Raw genomic sequence first — 16190 nt, 5'->3', positions numbered from 1 at the left:
AAGATTCAGCTCAAGACTGATTCAGTTCAAATGCTCTGGAAAATCCATCCAAGCAAAAAATTATTTGAGTGGTCCCTCAAAACAAATCTCTGTTCTGTTTATAGGACAAGATTACTAGCAGGTAATCAGAACTTTATTACCCGACTTCTTGAGTGTTGCTTGGAACTTAACTCTCACAGTAGTCAATATTCCTCTTGCTGGGGAAAGGCTTGCCATCTTGCATCGTCACGCTGAAACGAATGCAGTTCCAGCATGGGAAAAAAACCTTACCTGTGTATGTAAAGCAGGCAGTTCTTTAGTTCACAACACATTAAATTCACTGCTTCTAGTTTAACAAAAGTACATTGTTGTACTTTGTTACCCTGTATAACATTTTAAGTTATATTTCCATCGTAATTTGATGGCTTAACATTACGCTACTTAAATAAACAAGCTCCTTGTTCATAATCATCAACAAAATGTGAACATTTAGGAACTGATATACACCTCATCTTTGAAGGATTACATCTCAACCTTCTAAAACAACAGAACTTTTCTACATTACAAAATGCATACTCTCCAAATCCAAAGAAAATGGAATCTATTTTATCCTCCCTGATGCTGTTAACTTTTGCTCAATGTTATGTGGCTGCTTGTCGCACCAGTCTTAAGGAGAAAAGAAAATGGCTTTCTCCATCCAGCAAGTAGTATGCTGAGGGCGGGACTTTAAAATTAGACCTCACGTAATTGGACAATCATTGCGATGTCAATCGTTATACTGACATGCATTTTATTTAGACTTCGTTTTCTACACACTCTTTGCTCTTTTCTGGTTGGCTTATTTTAACAAACTTTTAAATTGTACGTGTAACCCTGTATAATCTAACAATCCAAGTGAATGGGTGCCACAATTATGGAGCTCCAAAATCCACATAAGAGCAACATAAAAGTACTCCAGAGAACTCTGGTGTTTAAATCCACGTGTTTAGACACAATGTGATCGGTGTGGGTGAGAAACAGATCAATATTTAAGTCATTTTTCTTTAACATTCTTTTTCTTCTGTTTTTGGTGATTTCTAATTATTTGTGCATATCACCACCTACTGGGCAGGGAGGATAATTTAAATAATTTAAAGGAATTAAATATTGATCTGTTTCTCTCCCATCATATTGTGTCTGAACACATGGATTTAACCACTGGTGTAATTTATTTCCAGAGCTTCTGGCAGTATTAAAAATTAAGAGCATTCAAGCTCCATTGATAAACAGTTTCTAGGATTTCGGCGGTGGCGTTGACCAGTAGGGGAAGCAGATGTAGCTAAATGCCAGAGAATTTTATGCTCACTTTATGTGGATTTTGGGGACCGTAGCAGTTCTTGCTTGTTTTTGTTTGGGGCCCTGGGTGAAACCCGCTTCAACACTCCTCCGAAGTTGGTGTGTTAGTGATTCTAGCTGTCACTGACTGCCCAAGTCACCCAAGCCAAAATCCGGCACTGTTTGGAGCTTTAAAATTTTGGCACCCTTTCACTTGCAATGTATGGCCCTATAGAGCTTAAATATTCTTCTAAAAATCTTCATTCGTGTTCTGTGGAAAAAAGTAAGTCATACACATCTGGGATGCCAGGAGGGTGAGTAAACCATGGGAGAATTAACATTTTTGTGTTTACTATTCTTTTAAGTCTCATGTTGCCTCAATCTACCCTACTTGCTCTGTGTTTTAAATGTTGCCGTTGTCATGAAACTCAGCACCTTTTTTTGTTTTTGACTGTGCACAAGGATCAACGATCACCATTCGAGTATGTGATTCATTGTTTCTCACGATTGTGATGACTGAGATAATTATATTTACATTTATGCATTTGGCAGACGCTTTTATCCAAAGCGACTTACAGTGCCCTTACTACAGGGACATTCCCCCCAGAGCAATCTAGTGTCTTGCTCAAGGACACAATGGTGGTGGCTGTGGGGCTCGAACCAGCAAACTTCTGATTAAAAGTTATGTGCTTTAGCCCACTACGCCACCACCAAATCATCATGGTCATGCTTAGAGGGAGGGTTAAAAACATGTTAGTGTAAAAACAAAGACAAGACAGTGAGGCACAGAGCACGTATATGCCACTTCCGATGCACCCCTACCCCCTTTCATTATGCCGCCTTGTGAAATGCTGCCCATAACCAATACAAGCCTTCTGCTACGCTCATGGTTCCAAACAATCCTACTGTTTCACTAAGGTGTCTGTCTGCTTGCATAGTTTCCACTGTCCTGCTTTGGGCCTCTCTGTCTTGTCTTTGTTTTTACACTACCATGTTTTTAACCCTCCCTCTAAGTGTGACCATGATGTTTTTGCAGACAATGGAATCTTCCTTTGCATTTAGAGCTTCAATAATGTGTTAGGATGCTGTGAATACTGATGGCCTCATCCAGCCTGGAATGACAGGGATGGGAAATGCAAGCGAGAATCTAATAAACCTGATTGTCAACATGGAGTTGATTGTTGCTTTGTCTGCAATTAAACTCCCAGGCCTCTGTCCCTGTGTTAATGTGGAAAAATGAGCAACATGGCTAATAATTATGACACAAAGGGATGAAGGTCAAGTGCCTTGGTGGGGAAAGACTATTAAAACAGTAGAGAAAAGCCATAGGTGGCTTTTTTCCTATTGAATTAATATTCTGGTCACTGCTCAGAATGGTGGAGATGATTGTGGAGAATGCCCCCCCCGCCCTCTCAACATTCTAAACAGCACTGTGGCAGCAGTGGAGTCATTCAGGTTCCTGGGCACTACCATCTCACAGAACCTGAAGTCTCACAGACACGCATTGTGAAAAAGGCCCATCAGAGGTTGTACTTCCTTTACCAGCTGAGGAAGTTCAACCTGCCACAGGCGCTGTTGATAAATTTCTACTCAGCAGTCATTGAGTCTGTCCTCTGCACTTCAATAACTGTCTGGTTTGGTGCAGCTATGAAATCAGATATCAGAAGACTACAGAGGACAGTTCGGACTGTTATATACATTGGGATACTGTTGCTGGATGGCAGATGGGGTGGCAACAGGGTTTGGCTGTAACTGAATGCATGTAATGGTGTTACGTATTCAGAATTTAAAAAATTAATAACTGTATTCAGCCACATTATGTTTTCAAGCACCTTTACTCCGAATACAGTTATTTGATAAATTATTTTAGAATACTTCTTCTCTCATAATGAACACAAATAGGGCAGATATAAAAGAAAACATATTGTCAATTAAGTTTTAATAAACAGCGCAAAAGCACGTGCTACAGACTCACTCTGATCTACTTTTAGATCAGCAGCTGGGTGCTGCCAGCTTTCACAAGAAATTGGGCAAATTTGAAAACCCAATCACTGGTTGAAATCAAATAATTATTACAAACATTGCAAGGGAATGACAAGGACAACAGCGCTTCATCAAGGCTCACTATTTTTCACAACGAGGCATTATCCCCAATTCTAGGGCCTCCAAGTTTGGAGCTCCATGTGCTGGAGCCGTTTGGGATTTCGGCTTCGTGTCTGAGAAGATAGGAATGTGAGTGGCCATCGGAATCCTCCTTGTTTTTGTCATCCTCCCACTGAGCGGAAACATGAGTCTCGTCGGACATGCTCGGACATGTGCTTGAAAGACAATGCACGTTGTGAGCCGTCACCATTAAAAAATGACATATGAGAGAATTCGAGATGTCATTCTCAGCCATATGAGCAATCTAGGGCTGCGTGTAAAGCTAGACAAGAGCGTCCTGTTACCAGGGCAACAGACTCTGTTTCTAGGTGTGGAGCTGAACTCGCAGGTGATGTAGGGATGAAACGGTTCCCTGTTTCTCTAAAAAAGTTAGTATTACCTTTTTAAATTTTAATTATCTTTAAAACTGTGTATAATTACCGCAGTCTGAAAACCTCTTGGTAAATACTGTAGGCACAGCATGCAGCGTGGGTTTTGCTTTGTGTGAAAACATGGCGGAAGGCAGTGAGATTTTTCAGCCTTCTAGAGGACCAAATCTGAAGTGTGGTCATATTATGGGTTTTACAAGGGTGCTGAGGGAAACTTAATTGAAGATGGTCACCCTGTCTGCAGAACATGCAAAAAAAGAAAAAAGCTGTGAATGGGGCAACACTTCAAATATCTTGAGTCATCTTCGTGACCACCACCCACTACTTTATAGTGAATGCAAGGTAAGATAACTTTTAGCTCAATGCAATGGGAGAAAATGTCATGTCTGTCTAATCTGCTAATAGCTTGTCAATAATGTTAACTAAAGCTTTCAGTGTGACCTACTCTTGTAAAAACACTACACATTGTTCTGCTGCTGTATGGGTCATGTGTCTGCAAACTCCATTCTCCTATGGCACACAATAACATCTTATGTAGTTTAATCACCCAACAAACATATTGTTCATTTAAAATTTTGTTCATATAAAATATGAATAATTACACTGGTGGCCAATTTTGGAATAATGTACAGATTTTTATGTTTCGGAAGGACATTGGTACTTTAATTCACCATACTGGCATTCAGCTTATCACAAAGTATAGTCAGGACATTACTGATGTAAAAAAAAACAGCACAATCACTATTTGAAAAGTCATATTTTGATCAAATCTAGACAGGTCCCGTTTCCAGCAGCCATCACTCCAATACCTTATCCTTGAGTAATCATGCTAAATTGTTAGTTTGGTACTAGAAAATCACGTGCCATTGTAATGAAGGCAGACGAAGGAAGATGAGGGGTGAGGATCTAAGTGCAGTTTATTTGCAAAATAACTAGACAAACACTGGAACAAATAAAATGTCCACAATGGGAAAATAAAACAAAAACACGAAAGACATCGAAGAAGAACACAGGCTGGGGAAACATCCACGGAGGGCAAAGATAACATAGAAACATTTACATTCAACATCAACGATCGACAGGGAAATGGAGAAACAGCAGGGTTTAAATACACAGGAGACATGAGGATGACAAACGACAATCAGGTGAGAACAATGACACAGGGCTGGCAGTGATGAGGGCCGGGAATCATGGGAATAGGAGTTTGTGACAAAGACTAGTGAAACACAGGGCAGACAACAAGGGAATCGTGACAGCCATTATATCAAACACAGTTGAAGGCTATTTGGTTCATTAAATGATTTTGAGTTGTCACAGTATGCAATAGACTAGCATGCCTTAAGGTCAATATTAGGTCAAAAATGGAAAAAAAAGAAAATGATTTCTCTAGAAACTCATCAGTCAATCATTGTTTTGAGGAATGAAGGCTATACAATGCTTGACATTGCCTTTATACGCTACAGTCTTCAAAGACAAATGACAACTGGGTCTATCAAGGACAGAAAGAGATGTGGAAGGCCAGATGTACAACTAAACAAGAGGATAAATACATCAGAGTCTCTAGTTTGAGAAATAGATGCCTCAAATGTACCAGCTTACAGCTTCATATAATTCTACCTGCTCAACACCAGTTTCATGTACAACAGTAAAGAACAGACTCAGAGGTGCAGGACGTTTGGGAAGAATTGGAAAGAAAAATAAACTTTTGAAACCGAAATTAAAAAAACATGTTTAGAGTGGGTAAAGAAACACAGATATTGGAGAACATATAATTTGAAAAGAGTGTTATGGATCTTGACCCCGTTGAGCTTTTGTGGGATCAGCTAGGCTTTAAGGTGCGTGAGAAGTGCCAGAAAAGGAATGAACCACCACATCCTCACACGGTTCTACACCAGTACTGTAGAGACCATCCTGACTGGCTGCATCACTGCCTGGTACGGCAATAGCACCGCCCACAACCGCAAAGCCCTGCAAAGGGTGGTGCGAACTGCCAGAAACATCATCGGAGGTGAGCTTCCCTCCCTCCAGGACATATACACTAGGCAGTGTGTGAAAAAAGCTCGGAGGATCATCAGAGACTCCAGCCACCCGAGTCATGGGTTGCTCTCACTGCTACCATCAGGCAGGCGGTATCGCAGCATCAGGACCCGCACCAGCCGACTACATGACAGCTTCTTTCCCCAAGCAGTCAGACTTTTGAACACTTGATCTATCACGATCAATAATTAGCACTGCACTTTATTCATCTTATATCTCACACTGGACTGTCAACATATTCTCCTCAATATACTACTTCATATATATATATTTCATATACTCCTTATTGTATTGTATATTGTGTGTATTGTATATAATTATTGTGTTGTGTAAGTATGTGTACATTTGATTTGTAAACTGTTTTGTGTAAGTATGTTGTTTATTGTAATTGGTATATGTCTCGTCACTGTCATGACTGCTATGTTGCTCGGAACTGCACACAAGAATTTCACCTACTGTTGCACTTGTGTACATGGTAGTGTGACAATAAAGTGATTTGATTTGATTTGATTTGAAAAGACTGCCACATTTCCTTCAGGAAATGTGGGGTGAGTATCTGGACACACCTACAGCTAGAATACCAAGGATCTACAAAGCTGTAATTGCTGCACTTGGAGGATTTTTCGATGAGAACGTTTTTTTTTTATTTTTTTTTGTAAACGTTATTAATGTCCTCACTTTACATTGCCATCAGTTGAATGCCACTTTGGTGAATAAAAGTACCAATTTATTTCCATAAGATCAAAATCTGTACATTTTTCCAAACTTTTGGCTGCAAGTGTATATTATAACACTAATAGTCATTCATTTTCTATTCCCTTGTTTACAGTATTGGTTTTCAATATAACATTTTGTGAAATTATTTCAGTGTATCAGAACTTTTTTTGAAAATCTCCAGCACATTTTAACAATACCACTGTTGGGCCTCATGTATTCAGATACAAGATAAAGGCAGGCCTAACACAGTCGTAAAGCCTGACTGAGGCCCACAAACACAAAGTCATAAATATTATTGATAAAAACTGCACCAAAATCAAACAAATGGAGTAAAAAACAGACTACAAATCCCAAGAAGCCTTGCTCACTTAACAACTGTGTGAAATTCCAAAGGATCAAACTCTCAACACCTATTGGATGAGGCACTCAACAGAACGCCCCTCAACCATGATGTCATTGGGAGTAGAAATACCTCTGAGGTCCTTCTGAGCATTGCTTCCAGCGACTTTGCGTGCCGTACGTAGACGCAGCTCATCGCTGCTCTCAGGTGTAGCCTCCTTGCACAAGGAAGTAACGTACAACTTGAAACTGTGGCCATACAATTTGCGCATCCGTTTGCCTGTAGAAGTAAAGAAAGAAGATTTCTCTTCCATCTTCAGTCGAGTTGAATCAGCAGCCGTTCCGCCCGCCAACATAGCGAGGAAACGGCCTCCCATCATCCCCGAGCCTCGAGGAACCGAGTCTGAGTCAAACGACGGATGAACACACATTCTACCTGTGTCCTCACGCGGTTCAAGTAAGAGGTTAGATTATTATAGTGTGTTATTCTTGTGTATCAAGGTTATTGCTTGTACAGTTTACGGACCACCGAGTCCACGTATTGCTGTTAAAAACACTTAAGGTATTACTGAAACATGCTGTTATCACAAATGAGATTTGCTGTGTTGTAATCAAACCACGTTTGACTGTTGTGTATCGGGATGAGACCGGCACACTGTGTTTATCAATTAAAGGTACCAAATACCGTGGGACGGGTTATGAGCAGTTCACTGCGTCTCTGAGTGATAAACCAACAGTTGCCTTCTATCCCACGATCACAAAACTGGCTTCGGCGCTTCCACTATCGATACTTCAGATACTGATGTGGTATCAAGAATATCGATCCTCACATAAAAATATTGATTCTGAAGGTTTTTTTTTTCACTAGTGATCTTATTATTTAGATAACGTGAATATTAATCCGCTCATCGTGATGCACAGGACTGCTAAAATACACTATCAGTCACAGACAGCGCTCACCCTTTGAGTCATAGTGCTCTTTCAAAGAGGGAGCAGTGCTTTCCTGAGGTAATGACGGAAAAACAGCATCTGGAGTTTATTCACAACTAGTAATGACAAACCTAGACATGACATGTATTATAATTTATAATGGGCTTGTGTTACCATTTATACAGGTTTATTTCAATTCAGGTGTTAAAACATTGGCATTGCTCTTTAACCCTTGTTAATAAATGATACCCTTATGAAAACTACCCATGGATTTACTGTAGTAATATTGTATTAACCATGACTAGTAACCATGACTGTAGTAAACATGTTTTTTTGTGTGTTTTTTTTGGGCAGTAAGCAAGATTTTGATACAATTAACCTTGGTCCATATGGTAACATGTTTTTAGTAATAGTAACCATATCTATGGTTCATTTTGTGGATTTATATGTTGCTTATACTTACACATTTTTAAAAGGTAAACAAAGCAGCCTAATAATTTTCTGCTTAGACCTATAAATATATATAAAAAATGTAAGTAATAATTTAAGTTAATAATTTTATCCTAAGAATTCGTAAAAATTTAATTCATTAGAGGTATTGATTTTGGCAATTCTGGCCTTTAAGTACTTGGTATCCGTTACGATGAGCAGGAAGGCAGACAAGGGGCGAGGATCTAATTGCAGGGTTAACTTTATTGGACAGGGTGAAAACTAAATAGACAAAACCAAAACAAAGGAAACACCCACAATGGGGAAAATACAACAAAACACGGAAAACATACAACGGTTTAACGGGCAGGATAAACATCACAGAACACAGAAACAAGCATCAATAAACATCGACAATCGACAGGGGAATGAAGAAACAGCAGGGTTTAAATACACAGGAGACATGATGATGACAAAATGAGACACAGGTGAGAACAATGATGCATTGATGGCAGTGATGAGATCAGGGAATTGTGGGAAGTGTAGTTTTTAGACAGACAAGTGAAACACGGGGCAGACAACAAGGAAAACGTGACATGGAATATCATCAGTGACGAGTGAAACAGAAAACACGGGGCAGACAACAAGGGAATCGTGACAGTATCAGCTCGCCCATCTCTAGCCCCAGCCAATAAATAAAAACAAAAAACAAAAAAACAAAGGATGAGTAAAAGAATCAAAAGCACCCAAAATAAAAGTGTTGGTAATAAAAGAGATAAAAAAATAAACTGTATAAATATGCCTTAATGTGGAAATATAGAAGCAAGCATAGTTTAAAATCATTAATATACTACATCGTAGTCACATGACTCACTATTTTATGGACTCCAGTTATCTCTAAAATAAATATTTGTATTTGCATTTCTTATCTAATTTTGAGTCGAAATGTATTATTATTTTTCTGTCCAATCAATTAATGGGTTAAGAAAATATTAAAATATGGTAGATGACCCCAAACTGTCTTCTATTTGTCTTCTGCCTTCCATAAACAAAAAAACAAAAAACAAAAAAAACATTATTGTCCAAATCCACATCTAATTTAAAGAAACAAGCTATTCAGATTAGATAAAAGTGGAGTTGTAGCAGTTCAGATAAGATAATAATGACATATCACACTTAATTCCTCCAAATGTGCCTTGCCTTTATAAATATGTATTCTAAAAGTATTACTGTATTCTGAATGTTACTTTTTTGTGTAATACATGCTGAATGCTTTACTGAACATATTTAAGAGAGAGTATTTAGTATTCAGCCCAGAATACTTTCTTAAAGTAATATGCCCCACCCTGGGTGAAAATGCTTTTATTATGGTGGCAGTTGCCACCCTGGTAGATCCGCCCCTGATGTCAGATCTGTATAAGCGGTTCATGGTGCTCAGGCGGGTCATGCAGGTTCAAGCCCAGCTTGTGACGTGTCCTGATCCTATTCCCCTGCTTTCTTTTTCCATAATTTACTGTTGCTCCTCACCTGCATTTCTATCTATCTTTCTTTGGTTTGAGAATTAGGATTAGGTTTGGTATTTATTGATTTATTAATAATGAATAGTCATTGAACCATTAAGTTACGAGACTAATATGTATTTATGTATTTAATATCCAGGGTGTGATTGCATGAGAAAGTGAACAAGAAAAAAAAAAATATAATACAATTTATTTTTTTAAAGTAGTGAACTATTAAAGTTGTCTTTCACCATGCTGATACCGGATTATATATTATGGTCTATTAAAACTCTTACTGCTGGATATCATTTGGGTAAATGCACTTGGAGTCGCGAGTTCCAAAATTGCCAAATTGGGGAGAAAAGGGGAGAAAAACAAACAAACAAAAAAATTAGAATAAAAAATAAAACAGATCTAATCAGATGGTGATTAGGAGTCTAGCATGTAAATAGAGGGATTTATACTGTGATAATGACCAGCTGTATGTACAATATCCTGATTATGATATGCTACTTACCAAATATACAAATAAATGAACACAAAATATTTCTTTGAAATATTATGTTAGAGACCATGGTAAAATGGTCAATAAATAAGTTTAGTGGTAATTTTGCAAAATATTTGACCTCACAATGGCACGATTGACCAATCAGAAGCTGTGTAATAAATATAGATTTGCATTTTGAATATGTACATCAATCTATTTAACGGTCAGAGTTGTGCCAATATGTTTAGGTTAGCATACAAATATGTGAATGTACAACAGTTTGAAACTATTCATACCTATTAATGGAAAGTGGGATTCAATTTAAATGCAAGCATGCTCCTACAGTTGTAACACAAGTAGGGTTGCAACAGTATGAGATTTTCACGGTATGATAACCATCTCAGAAAATATCACAGTTTCAAGGTATACGGTATTACACAATTACTATTATCAGTGAAAACAGAAGGGTTATTTTATTTATTTATTTTTGAGCAAACACTTTATTATAATTGAAACTTGAAACCATTTATTTTATTGAAGTATATGTAAAAAAAAAGTCTCCCTTTTGAAAATAAAATAAATAGAAAAAATAAGAAAGCTAACAGAATTATAATAAACAGAATTATAAACATGATAAAAAATATAATGTAACTATAACATGTTATATAACTAAAGCTTGTTAGTTTACATGTTAAATGAACTAATAAATGAAAAATAACATCAGCTGTGTGAGCTTTACTAATAGTAATAATAACAATAAATAAAATACTAAATAAATACTAGCTGAAACACATCTTGAAACTTTAACTAAAACTGCCACTGTTGAAATAAAATGAGGCCTAACAGATTCTACCTTTATAGATTATTTCAAATGAAACTGAAACATTTTGTCAAAATATAATAGTTTCTTTTACTCATGTAAAATCCTGAAACAAATTTGTAAAGGTGATGTGTGTAATTATTAATATTTTTAACTATTTTGGTAAAGGGGCCCACATTGGGCTTTAAGTAGTACATGGGGGGCCACCTTGTATTCCTTTAGAGATACAATGTTCTCCATTGATTTGGTTTTTGTATATTTTAAGCAAAGAAATAGTTTTGTACTCAATTTTCTGATGTGTATCTGTGACTGATGGGACTATTCTGCAATTGCCTAAAGTATTGTATTGCTCTACAAAGATAGATACTTTTCTATCAGGCATTAAAATACTGAATAAAGGCAGAGATTAGAAATGTATTTTGCCATATCTACTTCCCTGTTAATTTATTATTCAGTTTTAATAATAATAAAAAAAGACATTTATAGAACTTTTAATGTTTGTTGCAAAGCGGGCAAGTTTACTTTGCACAAATAAAAAATACATTTACATATTCATCAATGGCTTGCTTTTGCTTGCATGTCAATGATTACCCCTCCATGTGTCAATGATGCCGAGATCTACTTTTATATTTAATTTAATCACTGAGAAGGTTTACCTGCAAAATTAGTAGCACCAAACATCACAATCAGCCTCAAGGATGGACACTGAGTAGCCGTGTAACACTTTTCCTTGATCAGAATATAGCACTACATATCGCTAAGTTTGTTCAAAGGGGAAAGCGAGACATGCATGGTTGCCAGATTGCACAAAATAAGTATAACATTAGGCAGAATATTTCCAATTTGCGCAAGTATAAATCTCAAACTGGGGGTGTTTCATCTCTTATCTGGCAAGCCTGAGCATGTTAAACGCTTGTGGAGATGCGTGACGTCCCAATGCAAGTTAACTGAAATATCCAATTAAAAATAAAAATTATTTTACGATAAATGAGCCGCGGGCCGTATGTTGCCCATGTCTGCTTTAGCTGTTTGCGAGATTATCATTAAATCTGCATCGGCAGTCCTAAATAGTCCATCACTTCGGCAGCCGCAGAAATATCTTCAATGGGAGAACCATGGCATTGTTCTTTCCCTGTTGTCTGCAACCCAGTCCGAATAGACCAGTTGAGAAACACTGCTTTAACTCACACACAAACTCTCAGACATTTTCTCCACTGCGCGCACGTGTCGTAAGTTGACGAGTCTGACTGGCAGACAAGGAATAAAGGAGATGCACACGTGATATTCTCCATCCGGTTGCATTTTTTTCTCAATACTGTAGATAAGCAAATGTACATGGTATGATAACCATCAATTTTCAAACTGTGGTATACCGTGAAACCGGTATACCGCTGCAACCCTAAACACAAGTTAACATTTTTGTGAAGGTTTAACAAAACAAATCACCTTTTGCTCCACCAAAGCCAACTAACCTCTCTGTGTATCAAAACCTCACACTCAGTGCTGTCGTTGGTTGTGGCACATAATTAAGAAACAGAGCTGTAAATAAAAAGGTTGTAGATTCAATCTCACATAGGGAAGAGTCAACGCGAAGTCTCAGCAGTCAGCGGAGCAGAAGATGAAGCACGTGAAGGCAGAAGAGAAGAGAGCCGAAGAGCCTCAAGAGGATGAAGAGACTAGATGCAAGAGACAAGAGAAGAAGAGCAGAAGAGAGAGTGTTCTTCCTGTTTGGAAATATTTGAACTGAAATTGGCCACATCCCCAAAGGTGTCCCGCGCCAATCAGAAGTGACTTTTCAGAGTCACATGGTCAACTGGGCTGTCATTTCCGACAGTTGAGTTATGGTCCTTTGTTTCAGACTCTTACAAATTTCCAGCTTAAAAATAGTGCATATTTAATCATAAGCTTTTATATCTTGAGAATGGTACAAGAGACATGATATTCGTTCTCATCAGCTTTCTCTGCATACACCAGCAAGCACTTACATATTAACATGAATTTATTATATGGCTGTTATACATGTAGGTAACAAAACATGAAAATCTCTAATTACAAAATCATATTGGTTTTACACATCATTGCATTTGATCAAGTTAAGCATTATATTTACCATTCTTAGTAGAATGAGATGAATCATACAAAATGAATGATTATATTTATCAATTATAGGTGATTGACATCTCTACACACATTTTAAAGAGGTCCATCAGTCTTTAATCATTAATTTGTCAGGTACAAACATTACCACTGTTCAAAGCAATTTTCAGCATTATCTAGCAAGGCTAGATTAAGATGAAATGTCTTAGAGTTGTGCAAATCTGATGGTCCTTGTAACCTTACAAAAGAGAAGTCTGCTTTAACTCTGTGTGGAAGATCTGGAGATCAGGTTGCGGAGGGGCCTTTCTGACCAATGAGGACGCCTGGGCCATTTGATTTATGACGGTGAAGAATTCCAGGACTGCAAAGGTTGAATATCCTGGATTCAAGACATATCGTTTCAATTCTTCTGCATGTATAATACAAAAACAGGCTTCTACATCTTCTAGAGAATGACATTGTCATACTGTGAAGTTGCTTTTCCTTAAAAGTATCTCCTAAATGATAATAATCACATTTAAAAAAAAGTTGTAATTCTGAAATGGAATATCTGAAAAACTGACTATACTACCATACTGTATATCACTCCAATATCAACATGGCAGATTGTTAAATGTTTTCACCATCCACTTCTATTGGGGCTATTCCACTGCACAGTATGGCTCGACTCCACTCTGCTCGCTTTTTGGGGGTTTTCCACTGTGGATAGTACCTGGTTCTTTTTTTAGTACCGCCTCGGTCGAGATTCCAAGCGAGCTGAGCCAATACTAATTGTGACGTCAAAACCCTACAGATCACTGATTGTCAGTACCAGTGTCAATAGATTTGTGACACGGGACATCAACCCGCTAGTTTTAAATTTCACAACAGTGATAGCAGTATCATATGTCTTTCGAATTGTAAAAAGAAATGGCTGTGCGCAAAACCACGCCATTGTAAATAAACGAGAAGCAAACGTTCCTCTCATTAGTAGCCGATGAGAGGATCCAAAGAGAGCTGGATGGGGCGAAATTAAAAATTCTTTCATGAACTGTCTCAGCAGTTGTTGGCCGCACAAGGCTACCAACGAGCATCATGCAGTCCTATGAAAACATTCCAGAAAAGTCCCTTTCCATCTACAACACCTTGAAGGATGATGTGCCAGCCTTTACGGTTGAAATAGTCACAGTGATAGTCCTGTGGTGCTATGATAGGTATGTGCGATCCATCAATAGCATCAATACATTGCGGGAGCCCCCACCTGTTCTCAATGTAGGCAGACATTTTTTTAAACTTCTCCTAATCTGGAAAACATTTGATCCATTACCAACAACATCTCTGCTGCAGTACATAACTCCTGAACACACCAGCATACAGTTGTTATGCTTACTCCGAAAATATGAGCAACACTTCTGTACTCAGAGCTGGTCGCAAGCTTCCACAATGCGAAAGAAGGTGCTCAGTGCGTGTACCTTCTTTAGAGGTACACACACGCGGAAGTTTGTGTCCTGTTTCTCCATCACTGGATTCAGTTTGTTGCACAGGTTGGTTAATGTTTCTTCTGACATTCTAAAGTTCTCCACCCACTGACTGTTTGTGAAACCGGGAACAATCACATCCCACCACTCAGAAGCTCAGTTGAAAGCCCAAACAGACGGTCTGTGTCGGTGACTTTGCAAAATATTAGAGATCTGACACACAGAATATGCATTTCAATATGTAATATTGGCAGCTAAGTTCATTCTATGCTTTGCGACAGTTGTATACGTATAGTGATTGAGACCCTAAACACATTGCTATAAGCTAGATGGCAGGTTAGCTTACCCTTGTGTGTCGTCTTTGAGCTAACACAGTGATGTCCTCATCTGCGTTTTGTTGTATGATTTCCCAAACTCTCCTGGTTTATTAGTGGAATTTTGTCTTGCTGCTGTCAGCCTCTTTTGAAACAAAGTTTGATGTCTTGCTGTGAAAAACAGCCACATGCCGAGAATTAAGAACACCATTCATTCGATATCGCCCATTGCTCCTTTGTTGTGTATTTGTGTTGTGTTTAAGATTATGTCACGGCAGTAGAGGCGGCAAATATGATGATCAGCCTATAATCCCACCCACGTTGGGGCTGCACTAAACTGCAGTGGAAATGCCCCATATGTGACAAAGGATTGCAGTTGTAGCAATTTTTTATTAGTGTGATTTCCTGCTGTGAAAAAATAGAAAAAAACAAAGTATAATGCTCAGGTAGACAAATATATATATATATATATATATATATATATATATATATATCCCTGTGTTTTATTTTGTTATTCAGTGAATTACTGCAATTATGCTCAATTTGAATTTCATCAGATGTTTAACTCTATTGTAAATGAAGTCATATGCCAACTGACCTGAACATTATGATGTCGATTCAATTTGGTTCTCATTAGTACAGTGTTTCCCTGTGGAGGACAATATTGGAGATACAAAACACAAAAGCAAAAATGTTCCTTAAACGTCACTCTACATCTTGAATCAGTGAATTTATCAGTGTTCATGCAAGATGGCTAGAAAAAGCATTTCCTGCAAGATATAGATTACACTAAACGGTTTTAATTCCGGACTGAATAATCTCTCTCTGAAATAGGTTATACTGTAGCACTTGCCATACTTTGACGCCATCCCATGTATGCCGCACAACAAGCATTGAGCATGACCATATCAAATGTTAACATATAGCTTAAAGCTTCCCTAAGGCATTAGCTGTCACTGCCAAAAATGCCCAGTCATGGAGACACTGGCCTTCCTAAGCATTCTTAAACCATGGAGTTATTTCAGTTTAGTATCTATAATGAGTGCTTTGTCATCCTAAAATATTGCTAACGATAGACAGTGCAATTTAACTTCGGCCTCTTTCAGTGAGGATGTTGACACAGTTGGATTTACTATGTATACAGTTTCCTGAGGTGAAGCAGATAAGCTCTGTGAAGTCCCTCCAATGAAATCAAATCTTACACAAACAAGGGAGTGTGCCCAAGATATTGTGTTTACAT

Source organism: Xyrauchen texanus, chromosome 1 (genome assembly GCF_025860055.1).
Source record: "Xyrauchen texanus isolate HMW12.3.18 chromosome 1, RBS_HiC_50CHRs, whole genome shotgun sequence".
Lineage (NCBI taxonomy): Eukaryota > Metazoa > Chordata > Actinopteri > Cypriniformes > Catostomidae > Xyrauchen > Xyrauchen texanus.
This window is presented reverse-complemented; position numbering follows the sequence as displayed.